Consider the following 21683-nt stretch of genomic DNA (forward strand, 5'->3'; position numbering starts at 1 on the left):
GACTTCGCTTTCACTTTGCACTTTCATGCACTGGAGAAGGAAATGGCAACCCACTCCAGTGTTCTTCCCTGGAGAATCCCAGGGACGGGGGAGCCTGGTAGGCTACCATCTATGGGGTCACACAGAGTCGGACACGACTGAAGTGACTTAGCATAGCATAGCATATGGCTTCCACTTTACACCAAGACAGAGAGAGGTTAAATGACTCCCCAGGATCACACAGCTAATAAATAAATAAGGACCAGACCATCTACACTGTGAGCCACTGTGTAGCCTAGTTATAGTCAGATTTGTGTTTATATAATTTTATTTGTTAAGACCTCTATTTTTTTTTTTAATTTGTAAGCTAGGTCTGCGTAATTACCACGTGACATTTCTGTGCAGACTGTAGATGCTTGATACATGCATCATCCTCATCAGTGATTCAGCTGTATCATCTCCAGGGTATAGCCCAACTCCAAGTGTTAAGTCTAGAGAAGGAACCACAGGAGTTTATGTAAGGCCAGTGGGGTCAATTATCAGGTAGCTAAAACTGAGTATTTTGTAATATTCCTTAGGGAGAAGAGTCAAGTTTGAAAGTTAACAAGAATTTTGTGAAGTTGCATGCAGACCTTGGCTGCATACAGTTATACAGCACATATCAGGAAGATTAAGAGATAAGATTAAAGCCAGAGTATGCAGGTGGAAGATAATTAATCTCCTCTGCATTGAAAGGAACCATCAATAGAGGCAGTGAAATGGGATCTCAGTTATCTGAACACCCCTGGAAGTTTCAGATTGTTGAAAGCAGTGCATCTGATAAATTCTTGACTTGTCCTGGAAATAGTTTCCCCTCTCTGAAAGCAGAGGGAACAGTGAGAGGGTCAACTACTGTGCACTTAATTCTGAGCATCTGGAAGGATCTGATTTCTAGTTTGGAGGTAAAGGAAAACTCAGCATCAAAGGAAAATTGGAAACAGGTCAGTGGTTAGATATTTTCACTTTGCCTGGTCTTTAAGAGATATACCAACATGTGTACTGAAAAAGTAGTGATGAAATCATGGACACCCTCTGAAGATTAACACAGTTCACAAAGGATTGAAGGTTCTAAAAGAGAAATATTGGGGACTTCCCTGTCAGTTCAAAGGTTAGGAGTCTGCACTTCCACTGCAGAGGACATGGGTTTGATCCCGGGGGTAACTAAGATTCTCTGTGTCACATGTGGCACCAACAAAAAGAAAAGAGAAAAAGGAATGTTGGTCTGAAAAACTGAGTACTCAATCTCAAGCCTTTTTTTAATTTAATTTTTGTTTTATACTAGAGTATAGTTGATTTACAATGTTGTGTTAGTTTAAGGTATACAGCAAAATGATTCAGTTATACGTATATATGTATGCATTCTTTTTCAGATTCATTTCCCATATAGGTCATTATAGAATATTGAATAGAGTTCATTGTGCTATACAATAGGATTATCTATTTTATATATAGTAGTGTGTATCTGTTAATCCCAAACTCCAAATTTATCCCTCCCCCCCACACCTTTCCCCTTTGATAACCATAACTTTGTTTTCTAAGTCTGTGAGTCTGATTTGTAAATAAGTTCACTTATATCATTTTTTAAAGAAGAATTTTTTATTTGAACACATTGTGTTACTCTCAGACCTGCTGAGGTGACTGTGTGCACTCTTTCCTGGCTGTTTCTCCAGTTACCTTGTGTGGCTCAAGTTGGTAGTTTCTGCAGCAGCCCCAGCTCACCAGCTCAGCTAGGTCATGCCCCCAGCCATCGGCAAGAAGCAGAAACTGGCTGAATCTCTGAGGACAGGTTGGAGAGGCTGGGGGGCAGGGGGGTGCTACTCAGCAGCCCCAGAGTTGACAAGAGTCAGCAGGGAGCAGAACAGGCATGTGTAATAGGGACTAGTAAATCTTTCTACTTTTTGTGCTATGGAGACACTTCTCCATTATCACTTAGAAATGGGAGGCAGAGACTTTCTCATCTTGTGGAGTCCACTTAGCAGAGTAACAGGCAGTACGCTCATCACATTGGTGGTGCTTAGAAGACGGTGACAGCCTTTACGTGTGTGTGCCTGTGTACACAAACTCGCTTAACAAGCTTCTTCCACCTCAGTAGGGCAAATGGTAAGGTCACAGTGAGATATTTAAGTATAATATTATCCTCCAGGGAGTTTGATGATAAAATCAAATATTGTCAAAACATTTTATTTATTTATTTATGGCTGTGCTGGGTCTTGGTTGTTGCATGGGCTTTTCTGTAGTTGCAGCAAGCAGGGGCTACTCTTTGTTGAGATGCGTGGGCTTCTCATTGTGGTGGCTTCTCTTCCCGTGGAGGCTTCTCCTTGCCCTTCTCATTCCTTAGAGCCTGGACAGGCTCTAGGGCACATGGGCCTGAGCAGTTGCGCCATGGGGGCTCATGAGTTGTGGTTCCCGGGAATCGAGAGCACAGGCTCAATAGTCGTGGCCCACAGGCTTATTCACTCCACAGCATGTGGAACCTTCCCAGACCAGGGATTGAACCTGCATCTCCTACACTGGCAGGTGGATTCTTTACCACTGAGACCCCAGGGAAGCCTGGTTTTAGAATCAGGTTTTTAAAGGATATGAATATTCACTAAAAGGAAGGACTGTTAAAATATATGAGAGCACAAATTTGAAAGAATAACGTCATTGAATACAAATGTCAATAAATAGACCAAAATTTACCAAAAAGAGTGTCACTCAAATTTTCATTTTTAAAATGAATTGCAGTGGAGCATAACGGTTAATATTAAGGTATAATAATATTGCTGGTATCGGGAACACCTGATTTGAATATTGACTATTGACTCCATGTCTTACTAGCTGTGCATAGGACAGGTTCCTTAACGGCTCTGATTGTAAGTTTTCTCATCTGTAAAATGGAGATAATCAGTACTGCCATCATGGGTTTACTGTGACTAATAAATGAGATAACTTCATATAAAAAAGTTAAGGAAGGCCTAGCACATTGAGTGAGAGCTTTATAAAAGCTTACTATTATTATTGTCTAAGATGAAAAATATATTATGATTTCTCAACCACTTGGACTTTTTGATAATACCTTGAAAACAGCAGCATTTATAACAGCAGGACCAGAAAATGGAAAAACTTATCACCTCCTGTTTTCTGTCTATAGTTTCTATAAAGTGTTCCTCACATTAAGAAGGATGGGATGATTATCTCAGGAGGTGAATTATGCCCAAGATTGGGGACTCAGTGAAATATAAGCAGTTAGCTTCTCTAGATGGATGACTCATCTTCCACCAGCCCAAATAAATTACATTCCATGTATTGGGTATTATTCTACAACCACGGTTGATAATCTCCATGGAAAGGCATATAGGAGATGAGCTAAAAGATCAGAAATGGAAAAATACTGTCCTCATTTTTATAGCAGAAAAAAATCCTGAAAACCATGGTATATAAAGCTTGAAATTGGTGCTTGGAAAATTTCTAAAAAAGAGAAAATGACAAAGACAAGATCACTTAGATACAGCACAGGCTTACTAAAAATAAGATACTTTCTTTTTTAGTAGATTTTTTAAAAAAAATAGCCATTAGTCAAGAGACTGCCGTAACTTGGTTAATTGAGGATTTCAACAAAGCATCTATTTTCTTGACTCATGATAATGTTCAGAGAGGATGAGGAAAGGTATGTTGGTTGATTGTTCAGTTGGATAGATGCATATTATAATCAACTGCTCCACTGTACACAAATATGGCCAAATAATGACTAATTAACCTGGAGTAACCTTTCTAGAATTATAAACAGAACTCTACCTTGATAACAACATTGCTCATCATATTTTACCAATGACAAAAATATTAGAAGTCATGTTTTTAAGGTGAAGATATATACTATCTAGGACAAGGGGTAATAATTGATTTTATCAGAGTCCTAAATATTTTATGATACCTTAATATCTTGGAATAGTGGGCTGTAATAAATAAGATAAAATTGAACAAGAATAAAATTTCCTGCATATTGGACTTAAAATCAGTTTATGAAGTCAGGAGATTTAAAAGCAATTAGTATTAAAAGAGTGTACTCAAAGCTAAGACAATCAGAAGATGCTCAATAAAAGGAGAGTATTCTTTTCTAAGACTGTGATTAGCCTTGCCACACTCTGCTCCATTCAGGCCACATCTTAAAGGATTTAGTTCTGAATAGTCCCCATTTCAAGAGAGAGATTGACAAGCCAAAGTACCCATTTAAAAAGAAAAAAAAAAAAAAAGACAACAGGACAGTGAGGAATCAAAACCTCTGATATAGAAATGTGTATCTTGCTAGTGTTAACAATGAGGTTATATAATCCAAAGAATGTTTGGAGGGTGTAAAGACCTCATCTCTGCCCCCTTCTGATGCCTATGTCAGAAGCTTTCTCTATCTCCTTTATACTTTAATAAAACTTTATTACACACACACACACACACACACACACACACAAAGAAAGAAATGTGTATCTATAACTGAATCATTTACTATACACCTGAAACTAACATAACATTGTAAACCAACTATACTCCAATAAAATTTTTAAAAAATAAAAAGCAAAATGAAAACAAATTTTAATCTTGTAAAAAAAAATATAGATAAATTCAGGCCACAGCTACTTAATTTGAGAATGAAGATCAAGAAGAAATAATTCAGATCTGTAAATAAAGAACTTTGTCTGGAACCACATATATTTTAATAAAACTCTCAAGGCAAAAAGGAATTAATGAGTAGGTGTTTTAGGGATGAAAATCTAATCTAAAGAAAGAATTTATAAAAATTAGAGGTGTCCAGGTAAAGGATAAGCTTCTTATTAGGACTAACAAGTTTTTCTATATAAAAGTATTGACCAAATAAACTTCTGTTGAGTGTGAGACTTTATAAAGAATAATTAAATTAAATAGGAGGTTTAGTTAGAATGGCTATAAAATGTGTTTTGCAGGGATGAGCGACTTACTGTGGTGCAGTCATTCAGCCTTGTACTTAATGCCAATGATAGCTTCAGACTTGTGGAATAGGAAGTATCTTTCCCTCTTAAAAGGTAGAGAATGTGAACACAAGTTTCTGAAAGTAAATTAGGCATCTTAAGGTGAAGGTTTATCATACTTGTAGGCTAAGCTAAAGGGACTTCTTTAAATTACTGGTAAGAAAACCTGAAGGCTTTTACGCCTTGATAATCTGAACCTGTAAAACACCCAAGTTAGAAACAGATACATACTAAAAACAGTTTACCTTTTAAGTAAACCATCATAACTGGGAAAGTCTATATTCAATCTCAGAAATGCTTAACTTTGTTGAGTGATAACTGGTTAGAGTTGAGGACAGGGGGAAAAAATGGTTTCCCACTTCCTAGGTATTTGTGTTTCTTTATGTATTATTCTAAATATTCTGTCACTATTCCCAAATAAACATTAATGTTTATGCTTGTTTAATTTTATAGTGTGTCCTATGCAGTACACTGAGTTCTTTAAAAATGTTATATCATTTAATATTTTTGAGATTCTGGGAAGTAGATACTGTTATTATACCAATATTACAGATGAGGAAACTAACTTGCAAAATTTTAAAAACATGCTAAAAATGCTAGCAAATGCAGCTGAGATTCATATGACCTCAAACCCCCACACTATGAACCACAACACTGTAGTGATGTAGGTTCACAGACAATATTCAGTGCAGCCCAGTGGGTAGAAGCAAGTGGTACTGGAATACAGAGGATCGAGGTTCAAAACGTAATGCCTTATTTACTAATTCTCTGATCTTAGGAAAATCCCATGGACGGAGGAGCCTGGTAGGCTGCAGTCCATGGGGTCGTGAAGAGTCGGACACGACTGAGCGACTTCACTTTCACTTTTCACTTTCATGCACTGGAGAAGGAAATGGCAACCCACTCCAGGGTTCTTGCCTGGAGAATCCCAGGGACAGGGGAGCCTGGTGGGCTGCCGTCTATGGGGTCGCACAGAGTCGGACACGACTGAAGCGACTTAGCAGCAGCAGCAGCTGATCTTAAGTGCATACCTTAGTCACTTTCCTCCTCTGTAAAGTGTGTGTGTGTGTGCACATGTGTGCGCACACGTGTGTGTGTTGGGGGGGGTCATAATAATACCAACAAATAAGGTTGCTTTGAAGATTACATGAGCTAATGCATACAAAGTATATGGTATATAGTACATTATATAGTACATTTAATTGTTGATGTTATTAATATGCTGTGTGTTAGTCACTGTTGATTCAATTACCTCTGCCTGTGGCAAACCTATTCATTTAGATTTTGCAGTTCTACTCTAGGTAATTGTTTGCCAAAATGTGAGCTATAATGCTAAGAAGTGGCTAAGTTCTTTATTTCTACTCTTGAATGTTTGAAATAGTCTTTTGGAATCCCAATAACAAATATTTTGATTACAGTACAAAAGTACTGTACACTCTAGTACATAGTATGAGTTCAGTAAATTATTTTCCAAATAGTGAATCATTCAGGTAACACCTGTCAGGAACAAAAATTCTTTTGTACTCCAAATCCCTTATCCATTGTGCAATTTTTAATATAGAGGAGGGTTGCTGTTTTACTGCCTCCCAAGCTCCTAAGGTCACCTGTCCTCAACTTTCATTCCTTTCTTCTCCACCATCAGATCCATGTTCCTCTGCTTCCCCCCTCTGCCTGGACTGTAAGAAACACATGGACTCCATTTGAATGTTTGCTGACAGTCTTCCAGTGCCACTGTTCTCCTTACCCTTTCTGTCCCATCTCTGGGCCAGTTGATGAGAAAGCCCCAGTGTTCCCTTTTTTGGCGTGATTAGAAAACTCGAACCATGAGAACTCTGGCTTTCCCACCACATTTTCAGACCTACTTGGAATATTTCTTTCATCTTCCCAGAAAGGTGCCTTGTTGAGTAAATAGACCTGTTCCTACCTTTTGGTATATATGTGGTATCATCGGCTTCAACATCCACACCAAATGTTGGCTGGGGGTGATGGGTCCGTATAGCTTCTGCAGGGTGATGACCACTCCAAGAACCCTTCCCTCTTTACCCCGAAATCCCTCATCTGGAAAATGACCACCTGCTTCTACAATTTGTTGGCACTTTTATTAATAGACGGATTGTCCCTCATCTGTTGGAATTCAGTCTCTTTAGTCACATTCAAATATTAGATAGTTTTCTTGTTCTGTTATTCTATAAGTTAAAATGGGGGAAAAGATATCCAAATCTGACAAAAGAAGTACAACATAGATAAAATTATAGATTAAAGTTTTTCAGTCAATTTCAAACCAATTCCTGTTTAAACTCTTAGAAAATTAAAAGTATAATTCCTTAACAGGATAAAGACTATCTTAATCTGGTAGCCAGTATCACTATCTGTAGGAAAATGTGCTGTAGATATTAGACTATGGTCAGGAACCATAGTGCCAGCAATTAGCATCCTTAGTTAACATCATTTTGGAAGTTCTGCCTCATAGGTGTCCCCTGCTGTCTGAAAATAGAGTGTTCTATGAAATCCTTTGTAAGATGAAATGATATAAAGTGAAGAAACGTGAAGATCTTAGGATGTGAAGAAAAGTGAAGATCTTAGGACGTATCTTGCTAATAGATGCACAAGATAAATTCAGATAAAGCACAGATGCTCACACAGTTCAAACCTGTGGTGGCTTGATGTTCAGATGCTGAGTGTAGTGTCTGGGGAAGAAACTTGGTGGGGCCAACACCCCCTGCTGAGGTGCATGGCACCTGTCTAATGGCTTTCCTTCTGCAAAATAAATGCTAAATGCTATTTTCATTTTTTACCATTTTTTTCATAAAAGCGAAAGTCCTCTTTGAATTTCTTTCCATTAATGAAAGCAGGTACAAATGTATGTGTTTCATAAAACCAAAGTGGCGTAAAGTGACATTTCAGAATCTAGGGACACCTGTATGTGAATCAGAAATAAAACTGGTTATTGAAAAGAAGTAAAAATTGTTCTTGGCAAGTGACATTATCTGTACTAGAAATTAGAAAATCAGGTGGAGAAACCTAGAATTAATAAAAGAGTGCAATAAGTTAGCTATAAGTATTACAAAAGTCAGTACTTTTATGTTAATGAGGAATATGGTTCAAAAAATAATTAGGGGAAGTTGGCGTATACTTGTAATGTAGGTCATAAAATACTATTTGAAGGAAAGGGCAGAACCCATCTAAAGAGAAATACTGAACTTAGTAAGATAAATAAAGAATTTAATAAAGAGACAAACCATGTTCCTGGATAGAAAGACTAAATATTACAAAGCTGATATTTCTGCCCCAAAGAATTTAAGGTCAAATTAAATTCTAAAAGAAATAAAAATAAATTGGATTGTAGGAGGGGAATAGGGAGTACTTAATAAAAGTTTAAAATGGTTCTGTAGATCATGTAGGGAAAAAATGAGAAATTTTTGAAAATAAAAGGAATAGCAAATGATGGCTCACTCTAATATTAGAACGATATGGACTTATGTCATTTAAAGCAGTATGGTTATTACTCTAGATCAGGTAGACAGATCAAATAGTATGAGTTATCTGGCTAGTGGCCTTTATCATTTTAAATGTTTAATACTTAATAAAAGGGATATCACATATCAACCAGAAAACAAAGACTGATCCCGTAAATGTTCTGAAGTCATTTTATTACTATTTGGAAAGAAAATAAGATGCTTATCTGACAATGAAGCATAATATGAATTCCATATGGATCACAGAGGTAAATGCACCAAAAAAACACATAGAAATATTATTAAACTTGAGGAAAACGAAAGTGACTATTTAATTGCTCTCCAGTGGGAAAAGGACTTTCTAATTTAAAATCAATGAAGGAAATCACAAAGGAAATAGAAGATTTTTTGGACTTCATAAACATTTAAAATTTATGAAGATGAAAATATCTCAAATAAAAAGACAGGAAAAGAAAAAATATTTCAGAACTAAAACAATTTCTGCTATCTTTAATATATGAGAATTTAATATAAATTCATAATGAAAACATTGTAACAAGATTCTGGGCAAAGTATATGAGCAGACAATTCACAGAATAAAAAATACCTTTAGCTAGAAACACAGGGGAAAAAATTAACCTTATGTGTAATGAATGACGTAATACATGAAATAACAAAAGGGGGTTTTGCCTGAAGAATTGGCAAAATGTTTAGAAGGTGCTAATCGGTGTTAGAGAAAGACTTGTGAGACTCACATGTGCTCCTGGGGAAGTGAACATCGATAAAGGCTTTCCCAAAGGCTAAGTGGTGATGATGAATCAGCAATCTCTGACAACATTCTAGGGCTTTCACCCAGTAATTCTACTGCCAGGGCTCCATCCTGAATAAACAATTCATGATTTAAAATGAAACTTGCGTTTAAGTGCAGATTTGAAGCATTATTTTCAACAGCAAATGTGGGAAATGGATAAATAATCTAGTAAAGCCCCATAAGAAATTCTTGTGTATTCATTAAATATGTTGCCCAATAATTTTTAATGGAGTGAGAAAAGATTCATTCTAAGTGAAATCAAATTTGTCACCTAATAAATGAACTGTAATATACAATATGTATTTTATATTTCTAGAAAGTGACAACATAGCATCAATGATGGCTATCTGTGGGCTGTATAGTTTTGAGCAAGTTTTGTTTTATTCACATGTTGGTGCATTTTTCATGTTTTTTCCAATACACTCTTGTTAATTGTGAACAAGGAAAAGTAAATCTACATTCTTCCTGAGTAATATCCCTTACCTTATTTGTTTCATATTCTCAAAACTCTCCAAGGAACAGACATTGTTTGCTCATATGAACATAGATACTCTCCCTGTATCTGTTTCTCTTGTGATATGAAAATGATGAATGTCTAACATATTTTACCTCACAAGGACATAATAAGAATAAATTGAGATAAATATGAAAACATGATGTAGAAGAAAACAATGTAAGAAAATATAATGAGTTGAGGTCTATCAACATATATTTCTCAAGTCAACACATTTCATAATTTTCAGTGACTATTAGGTATGGGCCTCTGCCTCAGATTTAATATTAGTTAATAGACATAAAAATATATGTCAACCTCTAGAATACTGCTATCCAATAGAACTTTTGGTAATGTTGGAAAGGTTCTTTATCTGTGTTGACATGGTAGCCAGTCATGGCTATTGCACGTTTGAAATCTGGCCAGTGTGAGTGAGCACCTGAATTCTTCATTTTAATTAATTTAAATTACATTTAAGTAGCCACAGGTGACAAGTGGCTATTGCTCTACAATGTAACATGACTATGAATCAGGCATCAGTGCTTTCCATATATTACCTCATTTGAACCCCGTGACCACCTGTGGTCCAGGTATTATTTGTACCCCCATTTTATAGATAAGTAACCTGACTGATAAAAAGGGTAAGTCAGTTGTCCAGGGTGAGAGTGCTAATAAGGTATGGAACACCCACATAGGAGGATGCCAGAGCTAGCCTCCTCCCCACCCCCCAGTTCATGACCCCATACTGCCTCCCATACATAATACTGGGCCTTGAACCAGGCAGTCATATGCAGGTGAAAGTGGCAAACTACAAGGGAAGTCAGGGAATTTCATGGAGATGAGCCTGACAGTGGCCATGTCTTGTCCCAACTTGGTGGATCCAGTCTGCATCCAGTGATTGCCATCCTCTTACATTATGAATTCCACATCAGTGTCCATGAACCACAAGAACAACTTCTCAGTAAGTCATCAGGGAGAGGTCTCAAAGCTTAAGTTGCTGACTTTCTCTTGAATCAAGCCCTTCATGTTGAAAATATAGCCAAGATCCCAGACTACACACAAGTGACAAAGCAAATTTGCAGAGTATATTTGAAATACCCAGGCAGCTTTTAATGTACTCTACAGGATGTGACAAATGAGTGTCTGTGTAAATCAATAGACCTTTCTGTGTAGGGACTAATGGTTTTATGTGAATAGCAAGGCAACATGCATGGAAACCAGTACCCCTGTTTCCTGTCAGTATTTTTAAAGTTCACTGTCATAACTCTGTTCCCCTTGACCTTTATCATGATACCTAGCAGAGATTTGAGTTGCTAGTTGAGTTCTAACTGGACATCTACCCTCGTTCGCTTTTCCCTCAGTGCCCAATAAATGCCTGCTTTACGCCTTCCCCTCTCTTGGATCACTCATTTCTTACCCATGTCATAATTGCTCTTGGAATAGTAATTGATTTTCTCAGATTTAAACATATTTCATTCCAGATAGATAGAGGTTTTATCTTCATGCTTTAAATTCAGGTTTATTATCATTCTGATACACAATAATAAATGCTTTGGTGTACAAATGTTGATAAGTGAAAAATCAATATGCACAGAAACTCAGGAATCCTCAAATGTGAAACCAATATTTCAAGTGGTGATAGAAAATGAGAACCTTTGGTTTGAAAAGGTGACATGCACCTAGAAGTCTCCTAGAAGTATGTCACCTAGAAGTATGAGTGTCTTTTTTCTGCTCTCAAACATAAGGTGATGTAACATCATTATGGCTGAAAACCCTCTACTAGCATTTGCAAATCGCAACCAGCCCCTTTCAAACTCCTGACATATATTTACATGCAATTAATGCACAGAGCAGCTCTGCTCTTTGCTCTTTTAAAGTAGTTCTTTATATAGCCCTGTCTTGATAGTCCCCAAAAGCTACATTTTTAAAAGACAGTAATTCTAGGACAGCTTTAAAAAATGTGAAGTCTGTTTTTTTCAAAAGGGACTTTAAGTAGTTTTTTTCTATAACAAAAATGTTATATTGACACAATCCTATTTCACTTAATATGTTGTTTATTTAATGTATATCCATCCAAAGGTGAAACATAGATGTGGCTTGCAATGTGGGTATTATTTTGCTAATTAGCATCCAAATGTGGACTGGTTTATGTAAATAGAACTCAGCCTTAATGTAACAGTGTATTATGGGCCTAAGAAGACAGTTCCAAATCTGTGAAGTGCTAACTTGCCATCACACTAGAACAGTTGTCTTATTAATTACAATAGTGTGAACTTGGTCATGTTTTTGAGATGATGTTCCCTCCAAAGCAATTGACTGGATAATTGTTCTCTCGCTGCCATGAGTCCTAAGTAGAACTCAGCAGGTGTGAGAACCAAGCCTGGACCTGTCTCCCCCTGCTGCCCCTTACTTGATCAAAGGGAACATGCTTTGTGAAGCTGTCTCTTCACAGGTTAATTGGGCACAAGTTCTATGCCTTGAGGCATAAGATCTAACCTTGAGGGATAAGATTTATTTAATACCCAATAATCTTTGTGAGCAAATGATCCAAATGATCAGTGGAATGGGTAGAAGAGCAGAAAAACAAAGAGCAAAGATCAAAAATTTTCTTGTACAGAGACTGGATTTAATGAAGTTGAGATCTCTTTAAGCTCTGGTATTGTTGTGAATAATACCAAAAGATGAATTACAGTGACTGGGTGGATAGTCATTGTTTACATCTCTGGGATGCAGTTTGCTTTATCTATAATATTATGTGCTTAGTCTAAAGCTCCCAGTCTGTTCTAACTCTAAAAGTTCACAACATTTATTCATGAAGTTGAAAGTCCTGCGCAAATATATATCTGATGTTATTGACATATATGCATGAAAATATGAGCATATATACATACATATATGCTTCCCAGGTGGCATGGTGGTTGATTCTAAAGAATCTGCCTGCCAGCGCAGGAAACGTGAGAGACATGGGTTGGATCCCTGGGTCAAGGAGATCCCCTGCGGTAGGAAATGACAACCCACTCCAGTATTCTTGCTTGGAAAATTACCCAGAGGAGCCTGATGGGCTATAGCCCATGGAGTCACCAAAGAATTGACTGAGCGATGGAGCACAGCACATAGCACATACATATATACATATAGAAAGATATATATATGTGTGTGTGTGTGTGTATGTGTGTGTGCATCTCTCCCAGAAGACATTTGGCAAAGTCTCAACTTCGGTGTCAAACTGAATGAAGAGGATGCTATTGGTATATAGTGGGTGGAGATGACAGTCCCTCAAACCAAAAGTTATCTAACCCAGAATGTCCCTAGTGCTAAGGTGGAGAAACCCTAGTTTGTATGTAGGTATAGGGATCTGTGTGTGTGTTGTTTGTGGGATTTTTGTTGTTGTTATTTCAGTTTTAATCTTTTTGGTTTTGTTTTTTGCCATTTGTTCTAAGGGCAAAATCAATAGTACTAGAGATCACAGGCATTATTTTTATTGTGTCACAAGTCTGATCAGTATAACCTGAGAAACAGAAAATACTACACAGTTGTACAGAAAGTGCTCCTGGAGCTTACTGGCATGATAGCAAGTGGAAATAGTAGAAATGGAACAGGTATTAACATTTAGAACAGTTGTAACCTGCTCATTTCTAGACAATTCTAGGAACATGTGGCAGGCCCTTCATGTATCAACTGGTGATTTCCTTTGATATGAAATAGGATTCTATTTATAGAACTCTTCCTAGACCTTCCTCTTGCTACACTTGAATGGTTCCTGTTCCCACAAGAACTGGCTTATGTTTTGGGTACACACACACACATACACATTGATAAACATACACAGCTAAACTGCACACATACTCATTATATAGAAGATTTTTTGTATCTAATTTGTTTTAACAGATCAACGAGATATTGTTTTCCTAACCATCTGTTGAGACATAGAAATAAGCTTTGCTGTGTATAGTTTGACATTTTATCCATGTTTGTCTTAATGAGACTTCATTCTGGTTTGGTTACATTTCTGTCTGCTCAACAGATTGTATCAAAGTCTGGTTTAGAGACATGAGACCAGCTAGGCTCTGTGATTTCTGGTGGAAGTTGGCTGACTCTCTCATACAGTCAAAGAAGGGAGGAGGGAGAACCATGTATGTATGTTCAGTATTTTATAAAAGAGATGGTTGAACTATGACAGAAGTTAAAGTATGATGCACTTCATCATCTCTTTAGAATTTAGGATTTTATGATTATTTATACTTGGATAATTATTATATAAATGCAGAGAAATTTGGGACTTACATCTGGAGAAGACTTTTTTTTTTTGCACATAAAGTTAGTTTATTAATGACTACAATTTATGACATGATCCAGTAAAAGGATGAGGGAACAAAAAGTAAAGCCATGAGACGTTAAGCAACTTGATCAGGGTCACAGTAAGTAAATGCCAGAACTTGAAACCATGCGTTCCTGGCTGTGATCTCTGCCATATTATTATGCTGAAAATCTTTTTAAAATCACCAAACTAAAACTAAAAATCCAGGTTTCATGATATCATACTATGCTTATCCTTAAAATGTCTCTCTGAGATATCATCTGGTATAAAATACCTTCTTAGTAGCGTCACCAGATAAGTACATAATGTACACACTGATCCAATATTATCTTGGTAAAATGATGTGTAATTCAAACAGAAAAGTCTTTTAATAAAATTGGTGGCTGCTCGCTTCCCAACCTACATGTCTATTATTGCCCCTGAGCTGAACTGTAAGCTAAGGTGTTTACTCTTCTTTTATCCAGCCTTCAATAAGGAATTACATTTCAGCTGCCTCATCCCTTATCACCACAAAGGTCCCAGCTGCTTAAAAATATGTGCCAGCGCCCATCCACTCACCCACATGAGGTAGCCCAGAAAACACTCATCCACATGAGGTAGCCCAGGAAACACTCACCCACATGAGGTAGCCCAGGAAACACTCACCCACATGAGGTAGCCCAGGAAACACTCACCCACATGAGGTAGCCCAGGAAACACTCATCCACATGAGGTAGCCCAGGAAACACTCACCCACATGAGGTAGCCCAGGAAACACTCATCCACATGAGGTAGCCCAGGAAACACTCACCCACATGAGGTAGCCCAGGAAGTTTTCAAATCAAAAATGAGAAGCATGAAGGCGACGTGTCAGTGTGTTAGTTTCCTCTTTCCTCACAATTTTCAAAGTAAATTCCACTGCTCATCGGTTCTCTAAAGGGAAGCAGGTCACCCACCCCCTTTTAGCTCCTGGACTTGCAAACAAGGGATGTCATTTCTGGAAGAGGATTCAGTTTAGCATACATTTATTAAATCAAAGACAACTAGGAATTCAGGATGCTATGACGTTTGCTGTAATGGTTTGGAGTGCTTGAATTCAGTTGGGTCTGTGTGACCTGAAGAAAGCCACTCAGTCTCTCTGAGCCTCAGGTTACTCATCTGGAAAATGGACAGAACAGCTTCTCTATAGTGTTGTCATGAGAATTCCATGAAGTAAAGCATACTGAGTGCTGAGCACAGAGCCTGGCACATACGTCCACACTCATTAGCTCCCGTTGTCATCATCACCATCATTTTCTAGAGCTTCCCTGCTTATCTCTGTCACAGCTATCCCAATGACTCTAGCCCTGACTTCTGTCTTAAATTAGACATAATTACCAACATCTAGCTTGCAGAATCCCAGGAACGGCGGAGCCTGGTGGGCTGCCGTCTATGGGGTTGCACAGAGTCGGACACGACTGATGCTACTTAGCAGCAGCAGCAGCAGCTTCCCTCATCCGAGAAGGCACTGGCGACCCACTGCAGTGCTCTTGCCTGGAAAATCCCATGGACGGAGGAGCCTGGTAGGCTGCAGTCCATGAGGTCGCTAAGAGTTGAACACGACTGAGCAACTTCACTTACACTTTTCATTTTCATTTTCATGCACTGAAGAAGGAAATGGCAACCCACTCCAGTGTTCTTGCCTGGAGAATCCCAGGGATGGAGGAGCCTGGTGGGCTGCCATCTATGAGGTCGCACAGAATCGGACACGACTGACGCGACTTAGCAGCAGGAGCAGCTTTCCTTATAACTCAGTCAGTAAATCATCTGCCTGCAATGGAGGAGACCTGGTTCAATCCCTGAGTCAGGAAGATCCCCTGGAGAAGGAAACAGCAACCCACTCCAGTATTCTTGCCTGGAGAATCCTGTGGACAGAGGAGCCTGGAGGGCTACAGTCCATGGGGTCTCAAGAGTCAGACACAACTTAGTGACTAAACCACCACCACCATCTAGATGGATCTCTTCCAGATGTTACTCTCACATCTCAAATATACAAAATTTAACTTTTTCAAAACTGATGGTTTTGAGAACTGCTATAAATTTCAGGGCAACTCTGATTTCTTGAGGAAATTTCAGGACAGCAAATGAATCAAGAGATGTCACACGTCCTTATGCATGTGCGCGTGCTAAGTTGCTTCAGTCGTGTCCGACTCTGTGACGCCATGGACTGTAGCCTGCCAGGCTCCTCTGTCCATGGGATTTCCCAGACAGGATACTGGAGTGGGTTGCCATTTCCTCCTCCAGGGGATCTTCCCAACCCAGGGATCAAACCCACATCTTCTGCATTGGCAAGAGGGTTCTTTACTACTAGCACCACCTGGGAAGTCCCACTTGTCCTTATAATTTCAGCTAAAGGCAATAATCAAACTAAATTATTTTTAGACACTGGATTACCCCCATGGCACTGGATCCTTGCAGGAAGGCAGAAGATTCCGAGCTGCTGCCCACTCACATAGGGGACAGATGAGAGTGCAGAGCAGGCAGCCGAGGCAGCCTGCACTGACTCTCTGCTACCCATCTGCTCTACCCATTACCAGGCAGTTATCCTGAGCGGACAGGCCAGAAGTTATGTTTGATAATTAGATTTAATCACAGTCTTCCTAAAGCTTAATACCATTTCCCTTGTGAATTCTTAAGCAAAGAGACAATATTCTTCCCTAAAGAGAAAGAGAGAGTCAGAGTGAGCCATCAGCATGCTGAAAAGGATTTCCTGGAAACACGTAAACAACACAAAGGGGAGAGGCGTCAGTGTGACTGCACATATATGTTGCTTAAGAGCAAGAGTTGTACATCTGTTGTCATTTTGTCTTCTCTGTAGAAAGGGAAAACATTGTTCCATGGCAGAGCAACAGATTTTTTTCCTAAAAATCTCCCATAACATTGTTTATCTCACTTTGCTCTGCTTTTTTGTCAAAGACCTCATCACCCTCTCAGAGACCTAGAATATCAACCTTTGTTTTGTCTTTGGTTCCCAACTATCCTTCCCATCCAGGTTCTGGTTAGGAGTTGGAAGAATCGGTTCTTAATTCTTCAGCGTGTGTCTTCCTCCTCCTCCCCGATGCTGCCATTGTATTTCAGGGGTAGGTGGTCCTTGCAGGATGCTGCAGTCACATGTTTTCTGATCTCCCCACCTGCCCTTGCAGTCTCTCTTTGTTGCTGGTACTGGAGGGTTAGTTACTTAAAATAAGTGTTTGGTCATTTTTCTTCCCCACAGTGTCTCGCTCCTTCCACCTGTCTGGTTTTCTCTCTGACCAGTGCCCCTGTTCTGCACCCTCTGACTCTGTTAGAGCAACTGGCTGCCCGAGCACACCGAGGCCCTTCTAGAACTCCCTTGTTCTCAAGCTCTGCCTCGTTCTCTACGACTTATTTATAGGTGTGTTTGTCTGTATGTGTTTGTGAAATGTGTTTACAAATAAGCCATAAAATACGTATTTACAGTGAGAAATTATAATGCAAACAGTTGAGTAACTGCTGTTAGATCAGCCAATGAAATATCAGGAAGAGTGCAGAGTACCACCCTCTGTCCCCGACCTTGAGCTTGTCTCTCATCACAGCTTCCTTTCTCCCCATTGAAGGCAATGATTCATCTGACTTCTGGGATAATCCTTTCCTTGCTTTTCAAAAGAAAAAATAACTTTACTTCCTATTTTTATATTCCTGAACAATGTAAGTTTTCCAGTTTAATGTGTACATGAAGTCATAATGGGAGGTTGTGTGTGTGTGTGTGTGTGCGTGCACACGTGTGTGCATTGTTCAGTTGCTAAGTCATGTCTGACTCTGTGTGTGTGTGTGTGCGCGCGCGTGTGTATTGTTGTTCAGTTGCTAAGTCATGTCTGACTCTCCCCATGAACTGCAGCATGGCAGGCTCCCCTGTCCTTCACTATTTTCTTGAGTTTGCTCAAATTCATGTCCATTGAGTTAGTGATGCCATCCAACCATTTCATCCTCTGTTGTCTCCTTCTTTTCTTGCTCTCAATCTTTCCCAGCATCAGGGATTTTTCCAGTGAGTCCATTCTTCACATCAGGTGGCCAAAGTATTGGAGCTTCAGCTTCAGCATCAGTCCTTCCAACGAATATTCAGGGTTGATTTCCTTGAGGATTGACTGGTTTGATCTCTTTGTTGTCCAAGGCACACTCAAGAGTCTTTTCCAACATCACATTTCAAAAGCATCAATCCTTTGGCGCTCAACTTTCTTTATGGTTCAACTCTCACATCTGTGCATGACTACTGGAAAAACCATAGGTTTGACTATACAGACCTTTGTTAGCAAAATGGTGTCTCTGCTTTTTGATATGCTGTCTAGGCTGGTCATAGCTTTTCTTCCAAGAAGAAAGTGTCTTAATTTCATGACTGCAGTCACTGTCCACAGTGATTTTGGAGCCCAAGAAAATAAAATCTGCCACTGTTTCCATTCTTTTCCCCATCTATTTGCCATGAAATGATGGGACAAGATGCCATGATCTTAGTTTTTTTAATATTGAAGTTTAAGCCAGCTTTTTCACTCTCCACTTTCACCTTCATCAAGAGGCTGTTAGTTCTTCTTTGCTTTCTGCCATTGGGTGGTGTCATCTATATGTATAAATATAAATAGGTTTAAATATATTGATATGATAATCTCTATGTATAGCAAGTACATCCATGTTACTGCAAATATTTATTGCTAAATATATTATTACTATTTGTATTTGTTACTGTAAATATTATTTCACTCTTTTGATGTCTATTTTCACTATTCTGATGACTAAGTAATATTCCATTGTATATATGTACCACATCTTTTTTATCCATTCATCTGTCAGTGGGTATTTAAGTTGTCTCCATGTCTTGGCTATTATAAATGGTGCTGCTATGAATGTAGGGATGCATGTATCTTTTCAAATTATAGTTTCATCTGGGTATATGCTCAGGAGTAGGATTGCTGCATCATACATCCACTATATTTTTATATTTTGACCAATGGGCTTTTGCTTGAACAGAATCATTTTGTATTTTTTGAGTCAAAAACTTAAAAAACAGATTTGCTGGAATATCTCTCCCTTTTGTGTCTTAGTCTATATTCTGTCTTGCACATTTTTAGAGGTAAAAAAAAAAATGATTGTTATTGTTGCCATAAAGGTAATAATAATAGTAAAAATAACAATACAGACTTTCCAGTCACTATTTACAGGTATATTTAGTATACTTTTACAAACAAAAAGCCAAACAAGACTTTTTTATTTAGTGCTATCATTGCAAGATTTATACAGGCCATACATAAATCATTCTCTCTATTCCACTGTTTCTTTTTTCCATACAGTATTTCATTATATAAATTTACCACAAATTATATACCAGTTTTACTGTTAATCTTCATCTGGATTATCTCTATCTGCTAAGTCACTTCAGTCGTGTCCGACTCTGTGCGACCCCATAGACGGCAGCCCACCAGGCTCCCCCGTCCCTGGGACTCTCCAGGCAAGAACACTGGAGTGGGTTGCCATTTCCTTCTCCAATGCATGAAAGTGAAAAGTGAAAGAGAAGTCGCTCAGTCCTGTTGGACTCTTCACGACCCCATGGACTGCAGCCTACCAGGCTTCTCCATCCATGGGATTTTCCAGGCAAGAACACTGGAGTGGGGTGCCATTGCCTTCTCCGACTAGGTGATGGTAAAAACAGAGCTGCTGTGAATGTATGTGTATGGCCGTCCTGGTATATGTGTTCACAGGCATCTGTAGTAGATATACCTACAGATGGCTTTGCTGGGTCAAGAGGTATATGAGCTTCTTCTTCTTTTGTAGGTTAAGCCAAACTATTCTACAATGAATGCACTCATTTACATCACCAACAGTAGGATAGGAGAGTTCCTGTTGCTCATGTATTAACCAACCTTTTTTCTGTTCATGCCAATCTGGTGCATGTGTAATGGTATACCTTTATAGTTTTAACTTATATTTTTAATTAACTTCCTCTCTGGAGTAAAATGATTCCTGAACCACAAATGTCTGGGTGCTTGTTTGCTTCCCTTGTTTATCTTTCAGGTCTTTTCAGTTCAGAGGTCAAAATTTCCTATTCCTGAAGACATTCCCAGGCAATTCAATAACCTGAGTTGCCTGCTTCTTAGCAGACTGGGGACAAACACTTAGGCTATGTTTCTCAGGCTATCTTTGCTTACATGCTGTTCTTAAAAATACTTTAAGGATAAGGACTATATATATAAAGAAAATATCCCTGTAGATTAGAGCATGTATATGGATGATTTTTAAGTTTTTGTCTGTAAAATGGAGCACCTCATACAGTCTAGGGGTCGTCCCTTAAATGAGATAATAAGGTCAATATATTAACTGATATTATGTTATACAAATCGAATTTTATATAGTTCAACTATTAAAATGACTGACAATTAATGTCCCAAACATTCTGAATGCAACAAAGTGATCAGATCTGTTCACATTTCTCAGTTCTGTGAAATTTCTCTGTGATTTTTCCAGAACCAAAAAATTTACTCTAGTCCCCCTATTGCTTGAAAGAGATTTGGGATTTCTTTCTTTCTTTTTCTCTTTTTTCTTTTTTTTTTGGCTGCACAGGGTCTTCATTGCTGCGAGCAGGCTTTCTCTAGCTGCAGCGAGCAGGGGCTATTCTCTGTGGTGACTTCTTGTTGCAGAGCACACACTTCTGTGGTTGTGGTGCTTGGTCTCAGTAGTTGCTGCTCAAGGGTTCTAGAGCATGCACCCGTGGCACCTGGGCCAAATTGTCCACAGCATGTGGACTCTTCCTGGGCCAGGAATCACACCCATGTCCCCTGCATTGGCAGAGGGATTCTTAATCACTGGACCACCAGGGAAGTTTCTAGATTTTGTATTTCTGAATGCATATCTTGGGAGTGAAATATGCTTAAGGGATGTTTTTGCTAAGTACCTGAATTTTGGGCTCTGTCATGATTAAAAAATTACTTGTTGTATCTTGAGCACAAATATGTAATTTTTGAAATTGCTGAAGTTTTCAATTTTAATAGAAATCCTTTGACAGTAGTATTAAATGTTTGTAATAATTAAATGTTTGTACCAGTCTTTAAAACCATGCACTTGTCAAACATACAAAGCTTCACTTCCCTAAATTAACACAAGTCTGACTCCCAAGTGCAGTTTGTTTCAGGCTGAAAAGACCAATTTTTCTCTTCAAGCTGGTAGAGGTGGGAGATGAAATTTCAGGGAAGTGGATGCCAGGTTCAGTTCAGTTCAGTCGCTCAGTCCTGTCCAACTATTTGCGAACCCATGAATCGCATCACGCCAGGCCTCCCTGTCCATCACCAACTCCCGGAGTTCACTCAGACTCACGTCCATCGAGTCGGTGATGCCATCTGGCCATCTCATCCTCTGTCGTCCCCTTCTCCTCCTGCCCCCAATCCCTCCCAGCATCAGAGTCTTTTCCAATGAGTCAACTCTTCGCATGAGGTGACCAAAGTACTGGAGTTTCAGCTTTAGCATCATTCCTTCCAAAGAAATCCCAGGGCTGATCTCCTTCAGAATGGACTGGTTGGATCTCCTTGCAGTCCAAGGGACTCTCAAGAGTCTTCTCCAACACCACATTTCAAAAGCATCAATTCTTTGGCAC

At 38.8% G+C, this 21683-nt stretch overlaps 1 protein-coding gene and 1 long non-coding RNA gene across 27 annotated transcripts in view; one reads left to right on the forward strand and one right to left on the reverse strand.

Moving 5' to 3' along the window:
* The window catches only part of NCKAP5 (NCK associated protein 5), a 1093872-nt gene that overhangs the window by 809944 nt on the left and 262245 nt on the right, over nt 1-21683 (forward strand). The window lies entirely within an intron of this gene.
* LOC129646519 (uncharacterized) overlaps nt 1-21683 on the reverse strand; it is a 144244-nt gene that overhangs the window by 102436 nt on the left and 20125 nt on the right. The window contains exon 4 of one of the 3 annotated variants that reach the window (XR_008711996.1): nt 9208-9332. This is a non-coding gene — a long non-coding RNA (uncharacterized LOC129646519). Of the gene's footprint in view, nt 1-9207; nt 9333-15075; nt 15212-18559; nt 18663-21683 lie in introns of those variants that run through there. The other 2 variants (XR_008711995.1, XR_008711998.1) reach the window with 2 other exon arrangements.

This window comes from Bubalus kerabau, chromosome 3 (genome assembly GCF_029407905.1).
Source record: "Bubalus kerabau isolate K-KA32 ecotype Philippines breed swamp buffalo chromosome 3, PCC_UOA_SB_1v2, whole genome shotgun sequence".
Lineage (NCBI taxonomy): Eukaryota > Metazoa > Chordata > Mammalia > Artiodactyla > Bovidae > Bubalus > Bubalus kerabau.